Consider the following 15076-nt stretch of genomic DNA (forward strand, 5'->3'; position numbering starts at 1 on the left):
GTTAAGTCTAATAATAAGTCAGGGAGTTTTCTAAAAGAAACAACCATCTGCTCCCTTAACATAGAAGCTGAGGAGCTGTTGGCGCCTTTAAGATCAGCTCGTGCAGACGCTCAGCCCCCGGGCAGCTTCTCCAGCTGACCTAGACACCTGGCTACAGGTACAGGGCTCCAAGGGCTGATTGAAACTGTTTTTTATTCATTTGTTCCTTTTTTGAAACGAGTTAAAACCAAATCAAGGTGTGAACGACTGGCAGATAATGTTTTTACCATTTTTTCTTTTGAACATGAAACATAAAACATTTAAACAACGAGAAACAAAATCCACAGACATAAACTGACATACATGGACCGCTTGGTGTACCAAGGACAGACAATAGACATAGAGGGAAAAAACTAGATAGTGTCCCACCAAAGGGACCCAGATTCCAATAGGAGTCAGCAGAGAGGTAGGATTTTTCCTTTCCCACCACTTCCACGGTGACCATCCACTCGAGTGGAGTTGATATGGACGATGGATTGTCTCAATTCCTGGACTAGTCCATCAACATGTTGAAACCAAATTCCTGTAAGATACTGAGATATATTACGGGATATCTGAGCAGCACGACTGACATTCACAAATGGTATGGAAGTTAAACACAGTCCTGAATATTTCCACTCACAACCCAATTACATTAACTCCATTAAGCTGTGTATGGGTGCTGGGATGTCCTTGGGGGTAGAGGGTAGAAAAAATGAAACTAATGTTGTAGCTGATGTGTTCTGACTGGTCCCAGCTAAAAGTCCTTGAGACCAGAAATCCAACTAGGCACACTCTGTAAAATACAACTCTGAAGACAAAAGTTTAGAATTGAGATATCTTTTTGTTTGATTCTCCTGAATAAATGTTTCAGGCAGTCTACCTCTATCAAATCTGATCAGTATGACTCTGTGAAGTTTTCTGAGCCTAATCACACCTTTTAAAAGCACAAAGACAAAATTTTTCTCCCAAAATACTGTGTTCCTTTTATCTCCTTCCTGTTTCTCTCCCAGGGTGTACGTTCCCTTATCTCTCACTTCCTCGGGTCTAAGGTCCTTGGAAGGGCCTCTTTTCTTAGGTGCACCTTTCCTTCTTAAAGCTTCTAATCTTTCACCTCTCTCTGTCTCTGACATGCTGTCCTGTAACTCCTCTAACGCCCCTTGTCCTGCTATTACTGTTGGGCGGCATTTCTCATCTTCTAGCCACGACTTCTGACTGTGCCTAGCAGCAGCCGCAAAATCGAAAACCAAAAGAGAAAGAATGAGGACTGCCAAAACGATAACAAAAGCTTCCACCGCATCTTCTAATGGGGGAGAGAGACGAGAGAGATCAATACCAAACATGCTTCTCAGAGCTTACCTTTCAACCTGCAGTTCTGAACCCGCTCCTCGACTGGAGGCCCTCCAAGGCGCCGGCGATGTGAGGCGTTTAGGCACCAAATATCGCGCGCCTAACGTCTAGCCAGCAAGAACGACGCTCGGACATCAGGATCCTTCTGCAGCAAAGCGTTTATTGCATCTTAAAGAGGAAGAGACCGAGCCCCAGAATGGCGCTGCTTTTATACACCCTAATGTGGCGTGTCCACGCCTGATTGGTCGCTTACCCATGATCTCATTGGCACGCCCCGGGGTGGGCAAAGACTTGGTGCAAACACACTCTTGCACATGCGCACACAGCTAGTTTCCTGAAAGGAAGTCGGGCTGGCGCAGTGGAAGCCAGAGCCATCTTGTAATGGCGAATGTTATTGCGGCTTTCCATGGGGGACACAGCGGAAGCCAGCGCCATCTTGTAATGGCAAAAGCTATCGCGGCTTTCCACATGGACCACAGAATAAACTCCTCCCATCACATTATAGTCAAAATACCAAATGCACAAAACAAAGAAAAAAATATTAAAAGCAGTAAGAGAAAACGGTCATGTAACATATAAAGGCAGACCTATCAGGATTACACCAGACTTCTCACCAGAGACTATGAGAGCCAGAAAATCCTGGACAGATATCATACAGACCCTAAGAGAACACAAATGCCAGCCCAGTTTACTGTATCCAACAAAACTCTCAATTAACGTACATGGCGAAACCAAGATATTCCAGGACAAAACCAAATTTACAAAATATCTTTCTACAAATCCATCCCTACAAAGGATAATAAATAGTAAAGCCCAACACAAGGAGGCAAGCTATACCATAGAAAAAGCAAGAAACTAATCATTTTGCAACAAAACAAAGAGAACACAAGCATACTAACATAATCTCACATACAAATATGAATATAACAGGAAGCAACAATCACTATTCCTTAATACCTTTCAAGAAAAATGGACTCAGTTCCCCCAATAAAAAGACATAGATTAACAAACTGGATACACAATGAGGACCCAAGATTTTGCTGCCTACAGGAAAAACCGCTCAGAGACAAAGGCAAAACAACTCTCCAAGCAAATGGTCTGAAGCACCTACATGGAATACCCATTCTAATACCAAATAAAATCAATTTTTCAACCAAAAGTCATCAAAAAAAGATAAAGAAGGACAATTTATATTCATCAAAGGAAAAATCTACCAAGATGAACTCTGAATCCTAAATATCTATGTTCCAAATAAAAGGTCACCTACGTATATAAAACAAACCTTACTAAAGCTCAAAGCACACATTGCACCTCACACAATAATAGTAGGAGATTTCAACTCCCCACTCTCATAAATGGACAGATCATGGAAACAGAAATTAAACAGAGTCATAGACAAACAAAGAGAAGTCATGAACTAAATGGACTTAACAGATATTTATAGAACATTCTATCCTAAAACAAAAGGATATACTTTCTTCTCTCTACCTCATGGTACTTTCTCCAAAATTGACCACAGAATTGGTCATAAAACAGGCTTCAGATACAGAAAGATAGAAATAATCCCATGCATCCTATCAGACCACCATGGGCTAAAGCTCTTCTTCAATAACCATAAGGAAAGAATGCCCACATATACATGAAAGTTGAACAATGCTCTACTCAGTGATAACCTGGTCAAGGAAGAAATAAAGAAAGAAATTAAAGACTTCTTAGAATTTAATGAAAATGAAGGTACAACATACCCAAACTTATGGGACACAATGAAAGCTGTGCTAAGAGGAAAACTCATAGCACTGAGTGCCTGCAGAAAGAAACAGGAAAGTGCATATGTCAGCAGCTTGACAGCACACCTAAAAGCTGTAGAACAAAAAGAAGCAAATACACCCAGGAGGAGTAGAAGGCAGGAAATAATCAAACTCAGAGCTGAAATCAACAAAGTAGAACCAAAAAGGACCATAGAAAGAATCAATAGAACCAAAAGTTCCTATTACAAAGGCCTATATTCACCAAAACTTGAAAATCTGGAGGAAATGGACAATTTCATAGACAGATACCAGGTACCAAAGTTAAATCAGGAAGAGATAAACCATTTAAACAGCCCCATAACTCCTAAAGAAATAGAAGCAGTCATTAAAAGTCTCCCAACCAAAAAGAACCCAAGTCCAGATGGGTTCAGTGCACAATTCTATCAGACCTTCATCGAAGATTTCATACTAATACAATCCAAACTAGTCCAAAAAATTCAAACAGACTGAGAGCTACCGAATAACTTCTATGAAGCGACAATTGCTCTTATACCTAAACCATACAGAGACCCAAAAAAGAAGGAGAACTTCAGACCAATTTCCCTTATGAATATCGACACAAAAATACTCAATAAAATTCTTGCACACCGAATCTAAGAACAATCCAACCATCCATCATGATCAAGTAGGCTTCATCCCAGGTATGCAGGAATGGTTTAATATACAGAAAAATCATCAACGTGATCCATTATATAAACAAACAGAAAGATAAAAACCAAATGATCATTTCAATAGATGCTGAGAAAGCATTTGAGAAAATTCAACACCCCTTCATGATAAAAGTCAAGGAAAGAACAGGAATTCAAGGCCCGTAACTAAACATAGTAAAAGACATATAAAGCAAACCAGTAGCTAACATTAAACTAAATGGAGAGAAACTTGAAGCATTCCCACTAAAATCAGGGACTAGACAAGGCTGCCCACTCTCTCCCTACTTATTCAATAATAGTTCTTGAAGTCCTAGCCAGAGCAATCAGACTGGGAAAGGAGATCAAAGGGATACAGATTGGAAAGGAAGAAGTCAAAATATCACTATTTCCAGATGATATGATAATATATTTAAGTGATCCCAAAAGTTCCACCAGAGGACTACTAAACCTGATAATCACTTTCACCAAAGTGGCTGGGTATAAAATTACCTCAAATAAATCAGTAGCCTTCCTCTACACAAAAGAGAAACAAGCAGAGAAAGGTATTAGGGAAACAACACCCTTCATAATAGTCCCAAATAATATAAAATACCCCGGTGCGGCTTTAACCAAGTAAGTGAAAGATCTGTATGATAAGAACTTCAAGCCTCTGAAGACAGAAATTGAAGAAGATATGAGAAGATGGAAAGATCTCCCATGCTCATGGATTGGCAGGATTAATATAGTAAAAATGGCCATTTTACCAGAAGCGATCTACAGATTCAGTGCTATCCCCATCAAAATTCCAATACCTTTCTTCATAGAGTTAGGCAGAATAATTTGCAAATTCATCTGGAATAACAAAAAACCCAGGATAGCTAAAACTATCCTCAACAATAAAATGACTTTTGGGGCAATCACTATCCCTGATCTCAAGCAGTATTACCAAGCAATAGTAATAAAAACTGTATAGTATTGGTACAGAGACAGGCAGATAGACCAGTGGAATAAAAATGAAGACCGAGAAATGTACCCACAACCCTATGTTCACTTGATTTCTTTTTTTTTTTTTTTTGGTTCTTTTTTTCGGAGCTGGGGACACTTGATTTCTTACAAATGAGACAAAACCATCAAATGGAAAAAAGATAGCAATTTCAGCAAATGGTGCTGGTTCAACTGAAGTTCTGCATGTAGAAGAATGCAGATTGATCCATGCTTATCACCCTGTACAAAGCTTAAGTCCAAGTGGATCAAGGACCTCCACATCAAACCTAATACATTCAAACTAATAGAAGAAAAAGTGGGGAAGCACCTCGAATACATGGGCACTGGAGAAAACTTCCTGAACAAAACAACAATGGCTTATGTTCTAAGATCAAGAATCGATAAATCGGATCTCATAAAACTGCAAAGCTTTTGTAAGGCAAAGGACACTGTTCTTTGGACAAATTGGAAACCAACAGATTGGGAAAAGATCTTTACCAATCCTTCAACTGATAGAGGGCTTATATCCAAAATATAGAAAGAACTCAGGAAATTATACTGCAGGGAGACAAATAACCCTATTAAAATGGGGTTTAGAGCTAAACAAAGAATTCACAGCTGAGGAATGTGCAATGACTGAGAAGCACCTAAAGAAGTGTTCAACATCTTTAGTCATAAGGGAAATGAAAATCAAAACAAACCTGAGATTTCACTTCACACCAGTCAGAATGACTAAGATCAAAAGCACAGGCGACAGTAGATGCTGTCAAGGATGTGGAGAAAGAACACTCCTCCATTGTTGGTGGGATTGCAGACTCCTTCAACCATTCTGGAAATCAGTTCTTCTGAAAATTGGACATTGCCCTACCTGAGGACCCAGCTATACCTCTCTTGGGCATATAACCAAATGATGCTCCAACATACAGCAAAGACACATGCTCAACTATATTCATAGCAGCCTTATTTATAATAGCCAGAAGCTGGAAAGAACCCAGATGCCCTTCATCATAGTTATGGATACAGAAATGTGGTACATCTACACAGTGGAATACTACTCAGTTATCAAAAACAATGACTTTATGAAATTCATAGGCAAATGGATGGAACTGGAAAATATCATCCTGAGTGAGGTAATCCAATCACGGAAAAACACACATCGTTTGCTATCATTGACAAGTAGATATTAACCCAAATCCTTGAATTACCCTAGATGCACAGAGCACATGAAATTCAAGAAGGATGACCAAAATGTTAATGCTTCACTGCTTCTTTAAAAGGGGAACAAGAATATTCTTCGGAGGGAATAGGGTGGCAAAGTTTAGAACAGAGGTTGAAGGAACACCCATTCAGAGCCTGTCCCACATGTGGCCCATACATATACAGCCACCAAGCTAGATAAGTTGGATGAAGCAAAGAAGTGCAGGCTGACAGGAACAAGATGTAGATCTCTCCTGAGAGACACAGCCAGAGTATGACAAATATATAGGCAAATGCCAGCAGCAAACCACTGAAATGAGAATGGGACCTCCTTTGAAGGAATCAGAGAAAGGATTGAAAGAGCCTGAAGGGACTTGAGACCCCATATGAACAAAAATGTCAACCAACCAGAGCTTCCAGGGACTAAGCCACTACCCAAAAACTATATATGGACTGACCCTGGGCTCCAACTCCATATGTAGCAATGGATAGCCTAGTAAGAGCACCAGTGGAAGGGGAAGACCTTGGTCCTGCCCAGACTGAACCCCCAGTGAATGGGATTGCTGGGGGGAGGGCAGTAATGTGGGGAGGATGGGGAGGGGAACACCCATATAGAAGGGGAGGGGGAGGGGTTAAGGGGATGTTGGCCTGGAAACCAGGAAAGGGAATAACAATTGAAATGTAAACAAGAAATTCCAAATTTAATAAAAATGGAGAAAAAAAAAAAACGAAGATGTACTGGCCCAACTAGATATCTGAATGTAAAAAAAAAAAAATGCAAATACACTTCCGGCATTTCCTTAAATTCATGGCTGCCTTTTCCTTTTGCTCAGTTTACTAGAAGGAACTGAAATTCAGGTAGTCCTACTAGATCTCTTACCTGAGACTTTCTTGCTGCGATTCAACCCATAGTATCTTATTTTTTTCAATATTTTGCGTTCAGCTTTTTCCCCAGCCCCTAAATGATCTCTTCTATGATCTCTCCTTAGTTTTCTTCATTAGAGACGGCTCCCCCCTACCCCCAAACCAGACTGGTTGAACTCGCCCAACATTTTCGATGTACAGATTGATGTGCAGAGAAGGCACTCAGAGCTCCCGGGCTAGAAAGCGCATAGATAGCAAGCTCCAGAGAGAATGAAATAGAGACCATGATGGTGGTTGGATGTGTGGAGGCCTGAGGAGCAGAAGGAAAAATAGTGAGGGAATTCCTGGCAGAAGGCGAGACAAAGATACAAAACTGGGCAGTTGGCACCTAGCCAGATAGCAAGCTAGTTTTGGTGCCAGCTCTACCCGCCCCCTGCCACCTTTAAGTCAAGGTTTCACAAAGTTGCCTAGCCTGGCTTTGACTCAGTCTTCCTGCCTCAGACTCGGAAGTAGCAGGGACCAAAGTCTTTCAACACTTGGCCTGGCTCTGCCATTTAAAATTTTGAACTTGGAGGCTGGACCAGTAGCTGACCACAAGCCAAGAGTCTAGAAGTGCTTGGGACTGAACCAAGGTCATCATGGCCCCACCACCACTACTGTCAGTGGCTGCCAGCACTCCAATCCTGCATGGTGAGTTTGTTTCCTACCCAGCCCATGGCCCAAGCCTTGCCCTCACCCTCACAAGCCCTACACATACAGCAACTGCGACCAAAGCTAGAAGCCCGGCCGTGAGATGGTCTAGTCCCTCTGGACTAGGTCTCAGGCTGTGGCACTCTACAGAGCTGTAGCCCGGAAGACACTGCAGCCTACTTCTACATCTACACCTACTCACGTGGCTGGCGCGGGGGCTGGCACAGAGCTACTCATACCTTCTGGGCCTACAGCGCTGCCACTTATGTGGAGAAACCTGCAGAGGCCCGGCGTTGGGCAACTGCTCTCATGTGTTTCCTCCGAGGCGTGCCTCTGTCTGGAGACCAGGAAATCACCCCTGAATTGCTGCCCCGGAAGCCCAGGCTGCTCCTATTGGTCAATACTTTTGGGGGGCGGGGCCTGGCCTGGCAGCGCTGTATAGACCACGTGGTGCCCATGATCTCTGAAGCTGGGCTGTCCTTCAACCTCATACAAACAGAAGGACAAAACCATGCGTGTGAGCTGCTGCAGGGGTTGAGCCTGAGTGAGTGGGAAGGCATTGTCACTGTGTCCGGAGATGGGCTGCTTTATGAGGTGCTGAATGGGCTCCTTGATCGCCCAGATTGGGAAGATGCCTTGCGGATGCACATTGGTGTCCTCCCCTTGTGGTTAGAGCAATGCACTAGCTGGGGCAGTTAACCACCATGGCGGGTTTGAGCAGAATGTTGGTGTTGACCTGTTGCTCAACTGCTTGCTTCTTCTCTGCCCGATGGTAGCCATCCTCTGGACCTGCTCTCTGTGAAGCTAGACTCAGTATCCCGCTGTTTTTACTTCCTGTCAGTTGCCTGGGGATTCTTGTCAGAGTGGACATTCACAGTGAGCTCTTCAGAGCCCTGGGCAGCGCTTGATTCACACTGGGTGCAGTGCTAGGCCTGGCCTCATTGTATACCTACCATGGACGTCTCTCCTACCTCCCTCCTACCACAGAATTAGCCTTGCCCATCGCAGGCCTCGGTGTGCCACAAGCCAAGTCAGAACTAGCCTTGGCCCCGGCCCCAGCCCCAGCCCCAGCCACCAACCACTTACCTCTTCATGGATCTGTGTCTGACCTGCCCCTGCCCCTTGCCCAGCCTGCCCTGGCCTCCCCTGTCTCCCCTCAGCCCCTGCCTTACCTGTCCCTCAATGGTGGTGGTCCAGAGCTGACTAGAGACTGGGTGGGGTGAGGAGCTGGGGATGCACCTCTGTCCCCAGATCCTCTACTGCCTTCATCCCCCAATGCTATCAAAACAGCTCAGCTTTCAGCAATCGCTGAAGGGCCCCCAGACATGCCAGCATCCTCAGAGCTGCTGCCACAATGCTGAAGAAGCCTCTACCTGGGGCGCAGTAGACCACCTGCTCCCTCCCCTGGGCTCTCCACTGCCCCAAGACTGGGTGACAATAGAGGGGGAGTTTGTATTCATGTTGGCCATCTTGCCAAACCACCTCTGCGCAGACCTGATGGCAGCCCCACATGCCTGTTTTGAGGATGGCATGGTGCACCTGTGCTGGGTACACTGTGCTGGGTCTCACTGGCCGCACTTCTACGCATTTTGCTGGCCATGAACATGGAAACCACTACAGCCTGGGCTGCCCACATCTGGGCTATGCTGCAGCACTTGCCTTCCGCCTTGCACCACTCACGCCTCAGGGAGTGCTCACTGTATTTTGGGAATTAGTAGAATACAGGCACAGGTGCATCCAAGTCTCACCACACTGCTCACTGGGCCTGTAGATCAAACACCTCGAGCCTGAATGAGCCTAAAGCATGCCAAGTTGGTGGGACCAGAGACCCATAGGCTAAGGTCTAGCTTTTATAAGTAGAAGTGGGGCCTGAACTCAGAACTGCAAGGGTAGAGAGTGGACCAGACCCTCAGTTCCCTGAGGACCTAGAGGCTTGAGGGTGAGATCTGCCTTTCTTGATGTCTAATGATGGGGCCTGGGATGTATGAGCTAGCAAGGCTTCTTAAGCTTACTGTCCAGCCAGGGTTTCTTCTTGCCTATTTCGAAGCCTCTACTTGAGTGGACAATCAGCCCTTGAGGAGCAAGTTCCCCCAGGTGGTCCCCAGATTTGCACTGATGTTCCCTTGGCCAGTTAGGTGTGGGGTGTTCTGTGTCTTGTATGTCCCTGTCCTTAGTCTAAAAGGCAATTGAAAAGGTCTATGCAATTAAGGTGTTGCTTTCCTCTAAAAAATGCAAATAGATCCATATTCATCACCCTCCACACAACTCAAATTATTAAAGTGTATCAAAGACCTGAACATAGAACCTGATACACTAAACAACATAGAAGGAAAAGTGGAAAATAGACTTGAATACAATGGCAGAAAAGACAACTTCCTAAACAGAACGGATAATACAGGTACTAGAATTGGCAATAAAAGGAATCACCTAAAATCGAAAAGCTTCTATAAGTCAAAAGACACCATCAAGAGGACAAATCCATAGCCTACAGAATAGTAAAATGTTTTCACCGGGTTCACATCCAATAAAGGCCTAACTAGATATCAACAGACCAAATAATTCAATTTAAAAGTTAACAGATCTAAACAGAGAATTCATAATAGAGGAAACTTAATGGCAGGGAAACACCTAAATAAATATCCAACATCCTTAGCCATCACTGTAAAGCAAATAAAACTTTGAGATTCCTTCTTACACCTGTCAGAACGGCGAAGGTCAATAGCACAAGTGATAGCTCATGATGGTGAGGACATGGAGCAAAGAAAATAAGCCTCCATTTCTGGTGAGTGTTCAAACTTGTAAAACCACCTTAGAAATCAATATGTCAGTTTCTCAGAAAATTAGTCATTGATGTAGCTCAACACCCAACTATATCATTCTTGGGCAATTTTCCAAAGGACACTCCATCCTAAAATCAGAACTGTAGGCTTAGATTTTTCAAAATCTACTTTTAATAAGGGTACTTAAATGACTTAACCTTACTCCTAATCCACCACTCACCAGAGGTAGTAGCCATAAAGGGTTAAGAGGACAAGGGAGAATGTGGACCTGTTTAGAAATAGTTCTTTGGAACAAATTCAATATGCATTATCAGGATATCAGCAATTCAGTTCACACAAATCAGCAGCACAGTAATAACTTGATCTACTCACAAATACCACTTACAAATCAGCAATAGCAGGTTGATCCAGAAGAAAACACAAGGTTTGGCTAATCAGCCCAAGTCAGAAGATGTGGGAACACTACCAGAAGTTTTTTGCTGGATTTCTTTCTATTAAGTCATGACAATCAATGAGCAGGAAAGAATAGCAAGGTAAACCAATACAATAGAGTGTCATCAGTGAAGACCAACATCAATAAAGCCCAAAGATGATAAGGAGAAGCAATACCACACAGCATTGCAAACTGTCTGTTGAGTTATATTTATACCCTTCCCAAACATCATGTGTTCTCTTAAGCATCCACTCTAGCAAGATACCACACGCCCCTTTCCCTGGTTGTTTTCAGGAAAACACCATGTTCCTGTTCTCAGCAAAACATCTTCCCACATATCCATTTCAACAAAAATATCCTCTCATAAGACAGTTTCCAGAAAAACATCACATGATACAACTGGGTCTCCAAAGAAACTTAAAATTTCCAGTTCAAAGAACACTTGCTCAAACATATTCATTTCTGCTCAGTTTATAATAGCCAGAAATTTGACACAATCTAGATGTACCTCAACATAAGAAAGGATAGAGATATTGTAGTACATTTACACAACAGAATATTACTCAGTGGTTAAAAGTAACACCATGAAATTTTCAGGTGAATGGATGAAACTAGAAAAGGTATCATCCTCAGTGATGTCATCCAGATTCAGAAAGACTAATATGGTATGTACCCATTTATAATTGTACATTAAATGTAAAGTTCAGTGGGGTCCATGTATCTTCTTACAAAGGGGAAATAAAATAGGTTATGCAGGTGTATTGTAGGTCATTGGTGATTGGAATAGAATCGGTCAGGTATCAGAGGAGGAATGAAAGAAGAGAATATGTAGAGATACTAATGGACCTGGGAGGCATTTGGAAAGCAATGTGGAAACCAAGTGCAGTGGAAACATCCTAGAACCTATGAGCATGACCCTAACAAGAACTCCTAGTATTGCAGGGTATGGAACTCAAACCAGCCATCTTTTGTAACCTGGAATGGTCTGACATGTACACCAACCCAGTCAGAAAATCCTTGAATCACAACCTGTCCTGCCTGTAAGATGTGCTAGGGAAATTGTAACTCAGCTTGTGAGGGAGGCCATTAAGGACTGATGTAACTTGAGGCCCACTCCACCGCATGAGGGAGCCCATGCCCTACACAACCTGGATGGCCAGGAATCTGAAGCTGCATGACCCAGAGACCTAGGGTAAATCAAAACATCTGACATAATTATTATGCCCATAAATCAGTGCCTATCCCAATTGTTACCAAAGAAGCTTCATCCAGCAGCTGATGCAAGCAGATTCAGAGACCTGTAGCTGTGGAAATGGGGAAAGAAGGAGAGTCACCAAGGCAAAGAACATCAGGAGAATAGGGCCCACAGAATAAACTAGGAAGGGCTCATAGGAGCTCACCAAGACAGAAGTGGCAATTGCAGAGGCCGTCCTCTACTTATATTGCTGTGGTTGTTTAGCTTAGTTTTGTGGGATTTCTAACAGTGATACTAGGGGTATATCACTTACAGGACCCTTGTCCTCCTACTATGTTCTACATTCTCAAAAATGTTCAAGCAGTAGTCAACTGCTTTTGAATTCCTGTAAATTGCAAGACTTTTTTTTTAACTTGCATTTTTAGTACACATTTTAGTATGTATGTGAGTGTGTGTGGGCGTTTCATTTCTGTGCTTATGTGCAGATGTATGTGTGTGTGTTGTTATTTTTACCACTTAGGGTATGTGAACATGGAACAATTTTTCAAAAGTATTTCTTTACATCCACCATGTGGATCACAAGGAACAAATTCAGTTCATCATGCCTGGGACAATTATAAGACTCCATGGAGTTTAAGCATTTCTCTTTTAAATCTTACTGCATTTGCTATTATAGACTAATTTCTTCATCCTCAGAAAGAGGTCTCATTGGCTCTTAACTAAGAATGCATATTAAATTTACAAATGTAAAGACAAAAAAGTAGTATAGAGTCTAAGATTGTGTTTTAAAAACAAAAACAAACCTACTTCTAGTTTTTGTGTTTTTCAGATACAGCAGACATCCTTAATCTCTCTGGCTGAAATATGGACACACCCTTAGTCCACATCCTTAATCCCAAACAATGAAGGTAAATTAGTTTGTAGAAAGAAGAACACTTGTTTGACACTGATGTTAAATTGACTGGCAGACAGTGTGTCAAATCTTTCTCTGATTGACACAATAAAATATGCCCAACTCTCATTGGAACAGGGAGAAAAGCAAGGCTTCTTAAAAGGGAACAGCATGAAAGTTGAAAAAGAAGAGTGCAGTTTTACTAGGAAAGTTGAACACAGAGAGGTTGCAGAGAGAAAAAGCTAGCCACAGGTAAAGATAGAATACATCAGAGAATGAGAAGGAGCCAGAAGATTAAAACATTTTGTCAAAGTTAGTATGATGCCAAGAAGAGAAATTCAGGAGTAGCCTAGAGATGTCAGATTGAATCAGCATGGAGAGGAATTTTGAGCAATTCTTTTAGATAGGGACAACACTGGGTCAGAGTTCTTGACTGTGGAATGGCAACCCCATCCCTCTACTTGATTCCCTGTCATTCTACTGGAGTTCCCTCTCCCCACCATAAGGCATTTCATATAAAATCCCTCCCTCTGAGTCCTGAGCATCTCTCAAATCTCCCACCTCTCACGTAACTTGTACGTTCTATAGGGTTCCTACTTCCTTCCTCCAGAAGATGCCTATTTCCATTCTTTTCTGCTGTCCATTAGGGCTTCACTCTTGATCTGCTCCGACAATTCCTGATGATGTTCACCTTTTCCCTTCAGTGTCTCCTCCTACACACAGGTCCCTCTCTCCATCTGATCCCTGTGATTTCTTTCTTTTCCCATACAAGTAGGATTGAGGCATCCTCACTTGGGCCCTTCAGTTTGATAAATTTCATAAGTTCTATGGATTGCATCCTGGATATTCTGTACTTTATTTTTAGCTAACATCCATTATTGAGTACATACCATGCATGCCCTTTTGGGTCTCAGATTATATTTTTAACTTTGTGTTTCTTCCTCTTTTTTTCACACCAGTGCAGAAAAAGAATTTATATCCAGCCATCTTGGAACTTTCCCCTTCATTGCTGAAATATATTTGACAGTGTGTGTGTGTGTGTGTGTGTGTGTGTGTGTGTGTGTGTGTGTGTACATGCATATGTATGTTCACACATATCTGTGTGAATATACATATACACATGTTAGTGCATTGCATTTGGTAACCTGAGATTTATGTTGCATATGTTCCTCAATCACTCTGAAATTTATTTATTAATGTAGAATACCTTTTTTACTTAGAGCTCTCCAATTGTAATGGCTTGAATAGATAGCTTGTCCTGTAGAATCCTTCGCTGTTTCTGCTTCCAGAGTCCTCAAATGATGTGGCATCTTAATGCTTGATTGGATTTATTGTCTGTTGGAGACACAAACTCCAGTCTTCACATTGTATAGTAAGTGCTTAATCCACTATGCCAGTCCTCTGGAGAGATCATGAAATGAAATAAAATGAGGATTTCAAGACTGTTCTTTTTCTTATGACTGCTTTGTTTACATTTAGGAATTTGTAAGATTTCTTTCCCTTTAATTTTGTTAGAAACACAGTCTATCTTTAGATTTCTTAAAATAATATGGACAATTTAATAATATGAAGTGTTTCAATCCTTTGGTAAAGAATAATTTTTAATTAACAGTATCTTTTTTAATTACTTTAATCAATTTTATCATTTTCATTGTGGAGATAACTCATTTCCTTTGAAAAATTAATTATTGAGTACTTCATTTTGGTGTTATTTACACTTTTAGCTATTTTAAAGGTATTTCTTCAATTTTTTTGGTAGTCACTGTTATATTTTAAAATGCTACTGATTTTTACATACAGAACTACCATCTACAACTGTAGAGAATTTGAGGATTAAAAACAAACTAACAAGCAAATAAAAAAATCTAGATTTTTTTTTCCAGCCGGCAATCCATTGCCTATTTCATTGTTCATGCAATAGATCCATATTTTTGTTTGCGGTGGTTGTTTCTTTTTTTGGTACTCTAATAGAATGTGTTACCCTTGAGTAACACTATCAAAAATGATGCAGTAGACCAAGTCAGACAGTATAAAATAATTCACATCATCTTTATTTTTAGTATTAGTACAGGCCTGTCAGCAATATGTTTGCCAGAGTAACTGGATTATTTCCCTTACTAAATTGAACCTCACTATGACAAATTTTTAAATGTCATTCTAAATTAAGAAAAATAATGAGACTCTTTTAAAAGACACAGACTACATCTTTACTGAAACTATCAACGAGTGTTTGATC

General features: G+C 41.6%; 1 pseudogene; it reads left to right on the forward strand.

The window, feature by feature from the left end:
• Nucleotides 1-7488: 7488 nt before the first annotated feature.
• Sphk2-ps1 (sphingosine kinase 2, pseudogene 1) lies at nt 7489-9331 on the forward strand (annotated as a pseudogene).
• The last annotated feature ends 5745 nt before the right edge of the window (nt 9332-15076 follow it).

This window comes from Rattus norvegicus, chromosome X (genome assembly GCF_021556685.1).
Source record: "Rattus norvegicus strain SHRSP/BbbUtx chromosome X, alternate assembly SHRSP_T2T, whole genome shotgun sequence".
Lineage (NCBI taxonomy): Eukaryota > Metazoa > Chordata > Mammalia > Rodentia > Muridae > Rattus > Rattus norvegicus.